The sequence below is a fragment of the Ambystoma mexicanum genome, chromosome 6q, assembly GCF_040938575.1.
Source record: "Ambystoma mexicanum isolate Mex_15411 chromosome 6q, UKY_AmexF1_1, whole genome shotgun sequence".
Lineage (NCBI taxonomy): Eukaryota > Metazoa > Chordata > Amphibia > Caudata > Ambystomatidae > Ambystoma > Ambystoma mexicanum.
Window position 1 is genome coordinate 1,531,551,325 of NC_090937.1, and position 16,841 is coordinate 1,531,568,165.

The 16,841-nt window shown below is 52.9% G+C and overlaps 1 protein-coding gene across 11 annotated transcripts in view; it reads right to left on the bottom strand.

Annotated features, from left to right (window-relative positions):
• The window catches only part of LZTS3 (leucine zipper tumor suppressor family member 3), a 945,160-nt gene that overhangs the window by 90,364 nt on the left and 837,955 nt on the right, over positions 1-16,841 (bottom strand). The gene's annotated exons all lie outside the window — the stretch shown is intronic.

Sequence of the window (16,841 nt, forward strand, 5' to 3'; positions counted from 1 at the left end):
ACAGGGCATGAGCAGGGGGGTGGGGGCAACAGGGGAGACATGGGGCATGAGCGGGGGGTGGGGGGGAAAAGGAAGGAGACACGGGGCAGGGGGTGGGGTGGAACAGGGGAGACACGGGGCATGAGCGGGGGGTGGGGGAACAGGGAAAATACAGAGCACACACGGGGCATGAGCAGGGGGCGGGAGGGAATGGGAGGGAGACACGGGGCATGAGTGGGGGAAAAGAGGGAGACACGGGGCATGAGCACGGTGGTGGGGTACAACAGGGGAGACACAGGGCATTAGCCTGGGGTGGGGAGAACAGGGAAAACAGGGGGCATGAGTGGGGGGTGAGGGGAACGGGAGGGAGACACGGGGCATGAGCAGGGGGTGGGGGGAACGGGGGAGACATGTGGGCATGAGCGGGGGGTGGGGGGGAAAGGAGGTAGATACGGGGCATGAGCGGGGGGTGGGGGTGAAAGGAAGGAAACACGGGGCATGAGCAGGGGGTGTGGTGGAACAGGGGAGACACGGGGCATGAGCGGGGGGTGGGGGAACAGGGTAGACATGTGGGCATGAGCGGGGGTGGGGGGGACAGGGGAGACATGTGGGCATGATCGGGGGGAACAGGGGAGACACGTGGGCATGAGCGGGGGGTGGGGGGAACAGGGGCGACACGTGGGCATGAGCGGGGGTTGGAGGGGAGTAGGAGGGAGACACAGGGCATGAGCGGGGGGTGGGGGGAACAGGGGAGACACGTGGGCATAAGCGGGGGTGGGTGGGAACAGGGGAGACATGTGGGCATAAGCGGGAGGTGGGGGGAACAGGGGAGGCACGTGGGCATGAGCGGGGGGTGGGGGGGAACAGGGGAGACACGTGGGCATGAGCAGGGGTGAGGAGGAAAAGGAAGGAAACACAGGGCATGAGCAGGGGGGTGGGGGCAACAGGGGAGACATGGGGCATGAGCGGGGGGTGGGGGGGAAAAGGAAGGAGACACGGGGCAGGGGGTGGGGTGGAACAGGGGAGACACGGGGCATGAGCGGGGGGTGGGGGAACAGGGAAAACACAGAGCACACACGGGGCATGAGCAGGGGGCGGGAGGGAATGGGAGGGAGACACGGGGCATGAGTGGGGGAAAAGAGGGAGACACGGGGCATGAGCACGGTGGTGGGGTACAACAGGGGAGACACAGGGCATTAGCCTGGGGTGGGGAGAACAGGGAAAACACGGGGCATGAGTGGGGGGTGAGGGGAACGGGAGGGAGACACGGGGCATGAGCAGGGGGTGGGGGGAATGGGGGAGACATGTGGGCATGAGCGGGGGGTGGGGGGGAAAGGAGGTAGACACGGGGCATGAGCGGGGGGTGGGGGTGAAAGGAAGGAAACACGGGGCATGAGCAGGGGGTGTGGTGGAACAGGGGAGACACGGGGCATGAGCGGGGGGTGGGGGAACAGGGAAAACACAGGGCACACACGGGGTATGAGCGGGGGGCGGGAGGGAATGGGAGGGAGACACAGGGCATGGGTGGGGGGGAAAAGGAGGGAGACACGGGGCATGAGCAGGGGGTGGGGTACAACAGGGGAGACACAGGGCATTAGCCTGGGGTGGGGGGAACAGGGAAAACACGGGGCATGAGTGGGGGGTGGGGGGAACGGGAGGGAGACACAGGGCATGAGCGGGGGGTGGGGGGAACAGGGCACACACAGGGCATGAGCGGGGGTGGGGGTAACATGAGGGAGACATGGGGCATGAGTGGGGGGTAACACAAGGGAGACACAAAGCATGAGCGGCGGGTGGGGGGAACAGGGGAGACAAGGGGCATGAGTGGGGGGTGTGGGGGAAAAGGAGGGAGACAGGGCATGAGCGGGGGTGGAGGGGAAAGGAGGGAGACACAGGCCATGAGCAGGGGGTGGGGGGAACAGTAGGGAGACACAGGGCATGAGCGGGGGTGGAGGGGAACAGGGGAGACATGTGGGCATGAGCGGGGGTGGGGGGAACAGGGGAGACACGTGGGCATGAGCGGGGGGGTGGGGGGAACAGGGGAAACACATGGGCATGAGCAGGGAGTTGGGGGGAACAGGGGAGACACGTGGGCATGAGCGGGGGTTGGAGGGGAAAAGGAGGGAGACACGGGGCATGAGCGGGGGGTGGGGGGGAACAGGGGAGACACGTGGGCATGAGCAGGGGGTGGGGGGAACGGGGGAGACATGTGGGCATGAGCAGGGGGTGGGGGAACGGAGGTAGACACGGGGCATGAGCGGGGGGTGGGGGGAAAGGAAGGAAACACGGGGCATGAGCGGGGGTGGGGGCAACAGGGGAGACACGGGGCATGAGCGGCGGGTGGGGGGGAAAAGGAGGGAGACACGGGGCATGAGCAGGGGGTGGGGTGTAACAGGGGAGACACGGGGCATGAGCGGGGGGTGGGGGAAACAGGGAAAACACAGGGCACTCACGGGGCATGAGGGTGGGGCGGGGGAACAGGGAAAACACAGGGGAGACACAGGGCATGAGTGCGGGGTTGTGAGTTAAAGGAGGGAGACACGGGGCATGAGCAGGGGGTGGGGGGAACAGGGAAAACACGGGGCATGACCGGGGGTTGGGAGGGAGACACAGGGCATGAGTGGGGGGTGGGGGGAACAGGGCACACACGGGGCATGAGCGGGGGGTGGGGCGGAACGGGAGGGAGACACAGGGCATGAGCGGGGGTGGGGGGACAGGGCACACACGGGGCATGAGCGAGGGGTGGGGGGGAACACGGCACACACATGGCATGAGCAGGGGGTGGGGGGAACAGGGGAGACAGGGGCATGAGCGGGGGTGGGGGTAACACGAGGGAGACACGAAGCATGAGCAGGGGGTGGGGGGAACAGGGGAGACACGGGGCATGAGCAGCGGGTGGGGGGGAACAGGGGAGACAAGGGGCATGAGTGGGGGGTGGGGGGAAAAGGAGGGAGACGGGGCATGAGCAGGGGGTGGGGGGGAACAGGGCTCACACGGGGCATGAGCGTGGGGTGGGGGGAACAGGGCACACACAGGACATGAGCGGGGGTGGGGGGTAACACGAGGGAGAAACGGGGCATGAGTGGGGGGTGGAGTGGAACAAGGGAGACACGGGCCATGAGCGGGAGTGGGGGAGAATGGGAGGGAGACATGGGGCATTAGCGGGGAGTCAGGGGGGACAGGGCACACACGGGGCATGAGCGGGGGTGGAGGGGAAGAGGGCAAACACAGGGCATGAGCGTGGGTGGGGGAACCGGGCACACACGGGGCATGAGCAGGGGGTGGGGGAACAGGGGAGACACGGAGCATGAGCGGGGGTTGGGGGGGAAAAGGAGGGAGACACGTGGCATGAACGGGGGAACAGGGGAGACATGGGGCATGAGCGGGGGGTGGGGGGTACAGGAGGGAGACACGGGGCATAAGCAGGGGTTGGGGGGAATGGAAGGGAGACACGAGGCATAAGTGGGGGGAACAGGGGAGACACGGGGCATGAGCGGGGGGTGGGGGAACAGGGCAGACACAGGGCATGAGCAGAGGGTGGGGGGAACAGGGTAGACGCGGGTGGTGGGGGTACAGGAGGAAGACACGGGGCATGAGTGGGTGGTGGGGGGAACAAGAGAGAGACACAGACCATGAGCGGGGGCTGGGGGGAACAGTAGAGAGACACGGGCATGAGCGGGGGTGGGGGGAACAGTGGAGACACGGGGCATGAGCAGGGGGTGGGGGGAAACAGTGGAGACACGAGGCATGAGCGTGGGTGGGGGTAACACAAGGGAGACACGGGGCATGAGAGGGGGGTGGGGGAACAGGGCAGATACTGGGCATGAGCGGGGGTGGGGGTAACACAAGGGAGACACGGGGCATGAGAGGAGGGTGGGGGAACAGGGCAGATACTGGGCATGAGCGGGGGGTGGGGGGTACAGGAGGGAGACACGGGGCATGAGCGTGTGGTGGAGGGTACAGGAGGGAGACACGGGGTATGAGCAGGGGGTGGGGGGAACAAGAGAGAGACACGGGGCATGAGCGGGGGGCAACAGGAGACACACGGGGCATGATCGGGGGGTGGGGGGTACACGAAAAAGACACGGGCCATGAGCGGGGGGTGAGGAGAACACAAGGGAGACACAGGGCATGAGTGGGGGGTGGGTGGAACACAAGGGAGACAAGGGGCATGAGCAGGGGGGTGAAGGGTAACACGAGGGAAACACGGGGCATGAGCGGTGGGTGTGGGGAACATGAGGGAGACACGGGGCATGAGCGAGGGGTGGTGGGAACACGAGGGAGACATGGGGCATGAGCAGGGAGGTGGGGGCAACAGGAGACACACGGGGCATGAGTAGGGGTGGGGAGGTACACGAGGAAGACACGGGGCGTGAGCGGGGGTGGGGGAAACACGAGGGAGACACGGGGCATGAGCGGGGGTGGGGGGAACACGAGGGAGACAAGGGGCATGAGCAGGGGTGGGGGGAGCACGAGGGAGACACGGGGCGTGAGCGGGGGGTGGGGTGGAACAGGGGAGACACGGGGCATGGGCGGGGGTGGGGGAACAGGGGAAACATGGGGCATGAGCAGGAGGGTGAGGGGGAATGGGAGGGAGACACGGGGCATGAGCGGGGTGTGGGGAGGAACAGTGCACACACAGGGCATGAGTGGGGGGTGGGGGGAGGAGGGAGACACGGGGCATGAGCGGGGGGTGGGTGGGGAAAGGAGGGAGACACAGAACATGAGCAGGGGGTGGGGGGGAATGGGACGAGAGGGAGACACGAAGCATGAGTGGGGGGCGGGGGGGTACAGGGGAGACACAGGCCATGAGCGGGGGGTAGGGGGAACGTGAGAGAGACACGGGCCATGAGCGGGGGGTCGGGGGAACAGGGGAGACACGGGGCATGAGCGGGAGGTGGGGGGGAACGGGAGAGAGACACGGGCCATGAGCGGGGGGTAGGGGGAACGGGAGAGAGTCTTGGGCCATGAGCGGGGGGTGGGTGGAACAGGAGGAACACACAGAGCTTTCTGTGCAACACTCTGATGAACCGATGAACAAAGATGGCAGGCGTCTCTCACAATATGACGCACTGCACGCTTCACGGCAGCCAATAGCAAAGCACGTCAGATATCCGCGGACATCACGCAATCGCTTGTCCAATCCCCGTCTTGTCCATGGAGTGAACAGGGAAGTGTGTCCGCGAAGCGAACACAGATATCACTAATTTTGTTCACTTACATTTTTGTCATTTTAAAAAAGACTACTGGGCGGATTTACACCAAATAAAAAAAGCACGCTTTCGGGTCCAAGCCGCCGCTCCCGCCGCAAATTTGGTGTAAATCCGTCCAGCGGTTTGGGCCGTAGGAGTGAGCAAAGTTTTTCCCATTATGTCTATGGGAAAAAAAGAAGTTTTGGGAGCCCCCCTATAACTCTGCCCCCCCCGGACCAAACCTCACCATTTGTTTATGGCCACCAGTTGAGATACGCAATAGTATTTCCTGATGTCCAGCAGCCACGATCCCCCCTCCCATACCGACCTAACCAGCATAAACGGTGCAATTCTCTGTGTTTATTGGCCACGGATCGCATCCCTCTGCAATCCCTCAGTGACTCAGCAGACCCTTGATGGGATCTTCACCAGATTATTCTGGAGGACATAGAGCAACCTAGGAAGTGTTAGCGTTTTAGACAGGTTAGCACACCCCAGCGGCGACACCAGGAGGGTGTTCCAATGCTGGACGTCAGCATTAGCCCTCATCAAATTCGGGGCTAGGTTATTCTGGTGGAAGTTATGTTCATCCGTGCCTATAATGATCCCCAGGTTCTTAATAGTTGCCTGTGCCACCGTCATAGGGCACCACAACGGCACATCCTCCATCCTTTTCTTCACCGGCAGCAACTCTGACACTCAAGTCGCTGTAATCCCCGAATTCCCTAGTCAAGTCCATCAGTGCAGGGCCAGAGTCCCTGGGGTCACCCATGTATATTAGTATGTCGTCCGTGTAGAGGGACACCAGGGCCTCCCTCCCCACTGACCATCTGAATCCTTTAATCCTGGAGAATGCCAGATTCACTCTGATTCTCTGGGTGGGTCCCGCATACAACAGTTTCACCCACCTTTGAAAATCAGGGCCAAAACCCATCCTGTTCAACACTGCCCACAGAAACCCCCACTGAACCGAATCAAAAGCTTTTTCTAAGTCGAGGACAATAAAGGCGTGCAATCCTTCCAGGGTGGCTGCCATGCCTAAGGCGTTCTGCATCCTGACCAGGTTCATCCATGTGGTCCTTCCCGGCAGAAAGCCACACTGGTCGCTGTGAATCAACCTCTTCAGAACCCCTAGGAGCCTATTAGCCAGGACCTTTGCCAATATTTCTGTTACCCCATTTAGTAGGGAGATGGGTCTGCATGTGCTGCAGCACTCTGGGGGCTTCCCTTTCTTATAAATGACAACTATTGTAGCTTCGCATAAGTCCCTCGCCAGTTGCTCAACCTCCCGGCTGTCAAGAAACATTCCTCCCACTGCCTCTCACTTTTGGCCCTGCCGCCTTCCAAAACTCTACGGAAAAGCTGTCCCAATTGCTTCCTGTTTTTACTCCTCAGAGGGCTCCGACTCCAATGCCCAACTCTCTGCTTCCACCACCGTGGACAGGTCTATGGCCTCCAAATAAGCTGCCATCTCCTCCTCCCCTTTCCCACCCTGTTCGCTGTGCAAGCTCTGGTAATATTGTGCGATGGCTTCTACGATTTTCTCCATCTGTGTCCTGACTCATTACAGATTTTTGTGACCCATTGGCTCCCTTCATCCCTCTTCTCTACTCAAGCCAACATCCTCCCGCATCTGTCCTTCATCTCATAAATTCTGGTCTTCTTATCCCAAAAGGCCGCCCTGGCCTCATTCACCAGCGCGTGGAGTTAGAGTGTACTTTTAAGCAAGGTCCTTCTCCTCTCCTCCATGAAGTGTTCAACGTGGGCTGCCTCCACCACATCCTCCTCCTCCAACATCTGGAGTCTCCTAAGTTGTGTGTTGTTCCCCACCGCCACCGACACCTCCCCCTGCATTACCACTTTGTAGGACTCCCATAGCACTGACGGATAATAAGGCTCTGCTATCTCCGGATTACGCAAGTCATTTGCGTTTCATCTGCAGCCCCTACTAGGCCCATTCCCCTTCTAGAGTGATCAAACGGGAGGAGTGGTCAGAAATACCCCTTGGCAGAAAAGTGGCCATGGTGACACTATCGTGGCAGGTACCTGCAGGTAATTGATTCCTAAAAAGAAAGTGTGTGGTTAGAGTAGAAAGAGAACCACTTTGCTGTCGGGTGCAGTTCCCACCAGGCGTCCCATAGTCTCCACACATTGATGAGGGTGTAAAGTTTCGTATGTGGCCGACCTGTCCAGCAGTGTATGAACCGAATCGAAAGCTTATTCCGTGTCAAGGGCAATGATGAGTGTATATGATCTATCCATCCCTGAAAAGATTGTGCCAGTGAGGTCTCCCCCCAGTATCGTCACCGCCCCCGGCCCATGGGCCGCCAGGAAATATTTAATGTTTGTGTATGTGTCTGCCTGAAGGGAGGGAGGGGAATACATTGAGACCACGCACACTGTCTGCCCCCATAGTGAGCCCTTACCCATCAGACACCTAACGTCCTCATGTCTGATCAACTGTTCCACGATCAATGGGAGGGACTTTCTCACAAGGATTGCAACCCCTCTGGAGGCCCGAGAGAACCCTGCATGCTCGATCACTGAACTTTGCCCTGCCCAGGAAGGCACAGTCAGACACCAGTAGGTGTGTTTCCTGTAGAAATACTACATCTGTTTTGTGGGCATTGAGGAAGTTAGAGACCAGCTACTGTTTAACTGTATCTAGCAGCCCATTGACATCCCAAGACATACATGTAAGTTGGGAGGACCTCTCCCTCCCCGGCCCTGCCGCTATGTCAACTATCTATGTGTGTTCTCGGCGAGGGGCCACAAAGGGCAACGAGGGGGTCCCACTCGATGTTGGCAATCACTGACTTTGATCACTGGATGTACCATAACTCCCGAACATATTCCCCCTAAACTTCCCCCACACCCCTCATCCTATGTCTCCCCCCCAACCTGAAACATCTGTCGACCCTCCTGTAACTAAACTGGAACCAAACGCCATGTGCAAGAGTCCTCGTAGGTGCAAGGAGATGAGGGGTGCGCAAGGCATGAGTTCCGGCTCTGCTCCAGAAGGAGTCAACACTTATACATTTGCTTCAGAGTCTAAATCACCCCGCCACATCCACCACCTCACCCCCACCTATTGTTGGCTGTCTATTCTGGCGTGGAGGCCTCATTCTGTGGGAGTCTCTTTTCCTTTGTGGCATTGCACTTTAAGGGGTTGACGCTCCCATCCAGCCAGTTAGTCCCACACCTCTGTTGGGTCTGTGAAGAACAGCGTCCTCCTAGGGCCCACCACTCACAGGGTCACCGTGAAGAGCATGACATACTTGTAATCTGCTAGTCGCAGCCGTCTCTCCACCATTCCTTTAGCCAAATCTTTAGGTATAGCTCCATGGAGGGTCCCTCACTCCTCTCGGTTAGGCCCACAATACATATATTATTGAGCTGGGCTCACCCTTCTGCCTCCTCAACCCTTTATTTCCAGACTCGTTATGTTCCTGAGCTCTGCAATGTCTTTCTTGACCAGGCCCATTGAGTCTTCCATGTAAGAGATTCTCTGCTCCGCCTCCCCCATTCTGACTGACATGTATGCATCCATCTTCACCTGCAGGCTGGACTTTCTTGCCTTCTCTTTGGCCATATTGCCAGCCCAAACTCTACAGCTGGCCTATGTCATCCTTAGGCTCTGCCGGCATTTCTGAAGTGAGCCCTGCACCGTATATATGCTGGACATTCCTCTCCCCAGCCAGCCTTCAGGGTCCGCATCCAGTGACTCAAGCTGGGCCGCCAGGATAGTCCCAAGAGCCTCAGTCTATACCCCCTACCGCAGGGGCCTCCAGTTCCCTGTCAGGCGTTGGGTGGCCACTGGGTCCCCCTCTTCTGCTGGCGGGCAATACTTCTGTGATTCCCACTGCTATGACCCAATGCCCACCATTGTTGCCTTGTGCTGAGCACTGGTGCAGTCACTGGTAATATTTGCCGGTCCCAAGGGAGACCCCCCTTTTTCTTCCCCCTCCCCTTCTGCTATATATGGACTGGGTATGTTGCCTGGTGGCTGTCAGTTCCAGGTCGCCAGCGGACCACCTCCCAGCTGATGCTTCCCGGGGCTGCAGCTTGCGTCATCTCTCCTGTTGTCGGCCTGTCACCACGGGGGCCACTAAGGTGTCGGTTGCCTTGCTCCGCACACTCGCCTCTTTAAGAGCCGCAGTCGCCACTTTGCTGCCCCCAGGGTCAGCTCACGCCACCATCTTGGCATCCACCACGGTTCCCAACAAACACTTCTTCACAAGGGACAGGAGCAGATTCTGTCACTCGTTTGGGGTTTGCCTGCTTCCCCCACTGTTCCTGTGCCTCTCCTCACATTTTGGCACAGTGGACCGTGGTCTCACTGGAACCCCGCCAAGGTCCTGCCGGAGCGAGGCAGAAGGCTGCCTACACCATTACTCCGCACAACAGCTCGCCAGCCCAGGATGTTCTTTGCAGTTTGTATGCCCCACAGTTCTGCCCAATATAAGGCTGTTGTCTAGCCTGTGAAACATAGGCCTCTAGTGACACATTAACTGCTCCATTGCCTGTACTCAGGGGTAGCTTGGCGATAGCCCCGCTATACCGGCCTAAAGCCACTTACGCTTTGAAGACCTGGGCTGACCAGCTACATCTATCCATACATCTGAGGCCAAGGTAGTCATACTCTTTGACCTGTTCGACAAGGTCCGCATTTAAGGTCAACAAAAACTTGTTTTTCCCCCTAGTTTTCGGTTTTTTAAATACCATTGCTTTAGTCTTCTTAGTATTGATCGTTAACTCATACTCTATGAAGAGTGGGTTAGTGATAAAAGAACTGCATTGTCTGCAAACATGAGCACAGGACATCAGTAGTGGTGCATCACATTGAATATCAATTAATTTCACAACCATGACATTAATGTTATGTTATGTGGATTTATACCGCACACAGCAGTTTCCAGGCGCTCAACTGGCTCTGCAAGAGAGCGGGGCTGGGGGAGGTTGTTGAGGATAAGATGAGAGGATAGGTTCAGGACCAGGAGGAACTGACGTCTGTGCGAGGGGTTTTGCATGTGGGAATTGGCATGGGGGGCCCTGTGCATTGTAGCCATATAGGTAAGACACAGTGCCTCAGGTGTGTGTTTGTGTTGGTGTTAGTGTGTCGTGTGATGTTGGGGTGGGTTGTGGATTGTGTCCATAAGGGTTCCAGAGTTGTGAATGGCTGTGGGTGTATGAATATCTGGTGTCTTGGTGTGTACTTGTATCATTGACAGTTTTATGGACTATGCGGAGGGTGGTTCACTCTGGTGTGTTTCAAGAATCTCAGAGATATGGAGGGTTAATAATAAATAATAATAATATTGAATTGATACTTGCTGAATTGATACTTGCTGTGCTTATGTGTAGTGTGGCTAGTCCAAGCTCTAACGTAGTGGCATTGGTTATGTTGGAGGAGCCGGAAGGAGAAGTGGGTTAGTAAGTCGGTCGGTTTGGTGGAGCCTCTGGTGTGACTCTTTGGTTCTGCTTGATGATATCTACCCACGTTCTTGGTTGCGGTTTGTTGGCCCATCTCGCCTCCTCTCCAGTTCCGGGCTGACTTCCCTTGCGGGTATGGTTGCAGGTTGGTTGTTGAAGCCTAGTGTGTTCCTTGTTGTTCTTCCAGGTTAGTTCTGGTCATAGGATGCAGAACTGATGTCTGGTTGGTTCCCGGAGGGGTGCGCAGCACGATTTATTAGTATAGAGGGGAGGGTGCTCTTTCGGGCCTCCCATGGTTATTGGTGGGCAGGTTACAGTTACACTGGTTGCGGGTGGATCGGTTGTGGGGCATTATGGATTTGGTGGTTTATCTGTCTGAATTTCCTTGGTGTATAATTGGCCTTGTTGCCATCCCTAAAAAACGTTATTTTGGTTGGTCTGCAGTCTTTCGGGAGGTTGGTACGAGGATGGGTGTTGGCAGGAGGTGGGGGTGGTGCTGTGTTTTGGTCCTCTAAGCTATTGGCACTTTTATCTGTGAAACCGTGACCCTTAGTGTATTTCTTTTTGGTCTGTGATGTTATTGCTGTCGGTGTCCCTTTGCGGTTGTCATTGTCTGTGGAATAACCAGGTTTTGAGTCAGAAGACATTAATGTAGAGGCTGAAGACTTTTGGCACAAGCATGCAGCCCTGGCGTAACCCCATTTGAATAGGGACATTGCCTGTAACTTGGCAATCAACACGCCACCTTATTGTAGCCTCATTGCCAGTATAGAGGCTTTGAATAGCCCTGAGCAATGGCATAGGGAAACAATCTATATTCAATACCTTTGAATGATTAATCTACATAGATAAGGTGGAGAATAATGTTCCTGGTTACAATACATTTAGTTATGAAAGTATAAAAAACAATGACACCCACATTCTACAGTACTGAGAAATAGCACCAAACTTGAAACAATTTCTCCAAGGCACTAGTTTGTAACAAGTTAGTAGCGACCATCCAGAAAATCCATTGTGTGTCACTTATACAATTAAATTAACTTATAAAATGTTTCCGATGTCTGTCCTCTACTCGTTAAAGTACAGTTACTGTACGTCACGAGTTAAGTTAACCATTATGTGCACAATTGTGCCTTAATGTGATCTCAAAGGGGTCTGACCCCCTGATTCTGGGTTCTGGTTGCCTCCCAACGTGCTGCTACTCTCACAATAGCTCCATGTTTTATAAGAAAGTAGCTAGTGGGTCATGTTATTATCACAACTTGTAAGAAACGCAAATATTGCCACCTTCTCTAGCTCCATCTTTACTGATGACATTGAATAAGCTTTACGTTTATATATATATATATATATATATATATATATATATATATTTATTCGTAGCTCCACCCCATACAGGAGGAACAAACAGGAAAGGGGAGCAGTACTTGAGTTCAAATGAAAAAGCAGCCTGCCCTTTTATGGTATTTGTTACCGTGTCCCTGACATATATTGGCTCCCTTCAGCTGGCCAAATTACAGTCTGGCATTCAGGTTCCAGCTGCATGAGGGTAACAATTTCCAGGTATCCGTGACTCTCCTGTGCAGACAAGAATATTGCCATTTGATCCCCAAACCTACCTCATCGTATCTCTGGTAAGATAGCTCAGAGGGTTGAGCGCTGGTTGCTGTGATCTGCAGGTCGCAGGTTCGAATCCCGGCAAATCCAACTCAGCCTTTTATCCTTCCGAGGTCGATAAATGCGTACCAATTTCGGTTGGGTGACATTGTATGTAAATATGTGCTCTGTAAAGCACCTTGGATAAAGGCGCTATATAAATAACACATCACGTTATTTTAGTAGGTAGCAATTTTTCTTTTAGTGAAATAAAAATGCAACAGTCTATTTGACAACTCTTTTGCTTCTATGTTTAATTGACAATTCTATTCTCGTAGGTTTCATTGCATGTTTACTCTTTTTCTAGTGGAATTTTGTGATGTGCTGTTTTTATCTGTATTTGTGTTTCTGTACAGGGCTAAATGGCTTTATATTCAAATATTAAATACATAATACGAATATATCCCAATTAAGACAGCTATGAGTACAGTCATCCTGACTCTTAGCTCCTGAATGCAATTATTTAACCAATTCGTGACTGACTAACTTAACCCCTTAAGTGCCAAGGACGAGATTGCTGGTCCTAGAAGCATGGGGAATACCATTAGGAACATTTTTCCTGGGTAAACATCCATCTTACAATGCCTCCAATGCAGATGCAAATAGCCTAGGAATGTAGACAAGGCTTGAGGACAATTAAGCTATTAGTGTCCAAAATAAGGTGAATAACATGATTAGGAGCTGGGATCTTAGCTAGGAATTTAGCGTGAGGCGGTTGTGATGATCTCTTTGCCATCTCTATCGCTTTGCCAGACTTGAAATGACTGCTGTGCTTATTTAGTTGAGTGAGATCCAGGAAGCGGTTATGCGTAAACAAGAAAATCAATGAGGGGCCAAAGTACTGGGATCGTGCGGTAGACGGCACAAACACGGTGTGTCACAGAATGTTATTGAGTAAGAGTGGGGGATCATGACAACAGAGCACTGTCAGCTTCTTTGACACTTTGGAGAATTAACAGGCATTACTGCCTGAACTTCTGGGAGAGGGTTGGTCGCCGGAATGTGAATGTCCCACTCTGGGCCCTAGCAGGCCGGACTTATTCACAAGCTCAATATGTATATAAGTGCCTTCAGAGGCAGCCTATTCAATAGGGGGGCTCTACCAACCTGTGCGATCAGAGGTGCAAAGATAACGAGCTGCTCAAAATGACTCCTAGAAAGGGATGTCCATGGGAATTGAACGTTTTCCATAATGCATGGGGGAAAAAATACAGCACCGTGCCAAACTAGACCCTCAAATGCGTGCATTGCTAAGAAACCAGATACTCCAGATCAGAAGGAGTAAGCAGCACCTCTTCCTGCGATTTTCCTCGTAAACTAGTATATGTTGCCCCTTTAAAAAGGTTTGGATTTATTTATTTTACTTTTTTTCTTATGAACTATACATTTTGCAATTCGTCTGCTTTTCTGTGTAATTGGAACACTTTAAACTTTCCAGTGCCTGGTAAATCTTGAGCGATGGCCCAGCGTTTGGAAGTCATTGATTGAAGTGCATGGCACTGGAGTCACTCGAAGGAGATTTACTAGGTAATGATTTTATATAGCGCCTTAATCCAAAGCGCTTTACAGAGCACATATTTACATACAATATCACCCAACTGAAATTGGTACTCATTTATCGACCTCGGAAGGATGAAAGGCTGAGTTGGCCTTGCTGGGATTCGAACCTGCGACCTGCAGATCACGATCAGATCTCAGCAGCGAGCACTCAACCCGCTGAGCTATCTATACTAACATCCTCCATACAGTCATGAAACATTTTCAAAGTTATTTTGCTCTTTCCCATGAGTCAACCATCTAGGCCATGCATTTAACCCTTCGCATAGACCATGAATGACCTGGGAAGCTACAACATCTAGTTGTACTGATAGCCCTACCAAGGCTGCCATCTAATGGACTAGAAGCTTGTGCAAATCTTGGCATTTGCAGGTCACAAACATGAATGTCATAAGTAACATTTGGAACCCTTTGCCTGAAACACAGCATAGGCCTGTCGTCGAATGCATGAATGGAGATGTTGACGAGCCCCGCGGTAGTATAATTTACCCATTAAACCTACAGATTAGCGAAGGTCTCCAATTGCAGCAGCATAGCTGTTTCTGTCACATGAATTGTGTCTCAAATGGCAGATAGACCTGAAAAGTGGCTTAGAGCATTGCTGACACCCCAGGCATACCCTCATGACGCGAGGTAATGCCAACAAAAAGGTTTTCTTTACATTCTATTCAACTTGGAATTAATTAGTTTTCACCTGAACTAAGTCAGACATGCTTTGCAAATCAACATTTTCCACATGAACAGCATTAACCTTTTTTTACTAGCACATCTAACAGTGTCTATAGAAATCACACAAGCAGCACTGGCCATACAGCTGTCGCACACATCTCTGCTCGACACCCAATACAAATACTGGTATCAAATGCCCATGATTTTATGAACACAGCTTACATATGACAGTACTTGACCCGATAATCAAATATGTGACAATGTAATTGAATTTACATCAATGCAAAGAAGATTGTTTTTGACTGAGTTTCCATTTCAAGAAATCCCACCTCCCAAGTCGTGTGTGGATTACAGTCTGATGTCTATTATCAGAAGTAACATAATTAAGAGACGTGCATCTGGGATAACCGAGCACCAGGGCGTCATATGGATAGCACTCATCTGTGGAAGAGGGAAGCATTCTGGGGGAAGCTGCCTTGTCATATTGCTGCAGTCTATGTCAATGTAATGACATTCCCGTGGATATATGAACATCATTAACATTTTAAAGTACTGTAACTGTGAATGTAGGGAGCCTCCATACTCTGTACAGACTATTTCTCCCTTCCCCTACCTTACTTCCCCCCCTAATTAGGGTGTGTAACTTATTGTAGAGGACAGGATGATGCCTTTATCTTGTTCACAATGCTTGATAAATGTTTCTTAAATAATGTTGCGAGGTGCTAAGTTTATTTGATATAGATGCATGTATTGTGCACGGCGATTTCATCCAAATAACAGTTAATATCCCAAAACAAAACGGGGGTAAGCAAATACTCAATGTGCTCCATTGTGTGACCTTATTACATAAAGGATCCATAACCTGTATTTTATTATGAGTCAGAAAATAATTCAATGCACTATTGTAAAGACTGGAGGGCGTTATCCGTATTTCTGCCCCGTATATGGTAGGGTAAAGACACAGAGCACACCAACCAAGGTTCTCCATATGGTAGATATGGACGAGCAACCAAGGCTTAAGCTCTCAGGAGGTGATGCAGACTGGTTCCCAAGTACAGTAAGTCCCCAAGCCCCCACAAAGGAATGTCCACACACTATGTTATGTGCTAACATAGTTCTTTATATAAAAATAAGGTTCAGCAATATATACACAATTCCATAGCACACTTTGTACTCTGGTAATATTATAATGACAAATCTATACAATTGTAGGTGGTACCACACTTACAGCCTCATCACAAGTTTGGCGGTAACCCTTAAATGCGGCAGTAATGCTATTACCGGCGAAGTTAAGGGTACGCCAAATCACCGGTTTGGCTGCATTTACCCCCAGCTCTGAGCTGAGGGTAAATGCACTTGGAATTTGCCAATTATCGGCACAATTACTGCACGGTAATACTGCCAACGGTAGTTGTGCCGAAAATTCCCCATTGGGCCCAATGGAGAATTCCCAAAAGGGCCCAATGGAGAATGGGGAATGGGGAATTACGGTTCCGTGATCCAGCGCTAATAGCACCAGGGGGTTTGGCGGTAACGCTATTAGCCCCAACGGTATCCCAGCAGTAATACCGCCAGGATACCGCCCAACTCGTGATGAGGCCCTTAGACTTTAGATTCCTTTAAAATGCATCAACTGCTGGAAGTTATAATAGAGCATACAAATCATTCAGTAAGGTTTATCAGCATGGATAATAAGGAAGGAAGGCAGGTTAAGGTTAAGCAATGGTAGAATGCTTACTTTGGATATAGATGCACAATTCTGGAAGAGGATCCCCTCACCTGGGCAACCTGTAATAATAGAATTAACAAGCCCAGTCCATAAGTGTTCAATAAGCCTTGCTTCTTGGTGAAAAAGTTCAAACACTCCAATATACCTGAAGTGGGAGAGTTTCTTCGACGGTTCGTCTATGATATCCTTCGAGGGTGTACTCCCTTTGAAGCAGGAGCCACTCGGCATCGAGAACCTAGAGGAAAAGTGGAACACTGGTGCAGATACAGCAGGTTTGACCATTGCAGTGCTATATGACGTTCGTTTCCTCGATGATAGAAGTCCTGGGAAGGTGACGCGTGCAGTAGACCTCGATGCAAAGTGGTCTGTGCCGCAAGTCAGACCCTGTGGACTCGAAAGACCTTCGGCGGTGATGGATGCAGGCCAGGCAGCGGGCATCGGATATCAGAGGATTACGGATGGCATCCTCTGGCCTGTCGGTGCTGCAGCCGCAGCACGTACCTCGGGATAGCTTCAGCGATCGGGAAACGACCACGGGCTGGACCTTGGATCTTCACTCCGTCAGTGTCCTCCTGATGTCTTTGTCAGCTTCTGGTGGCGGAAACCCCACTGGCAGACTTTCCTCG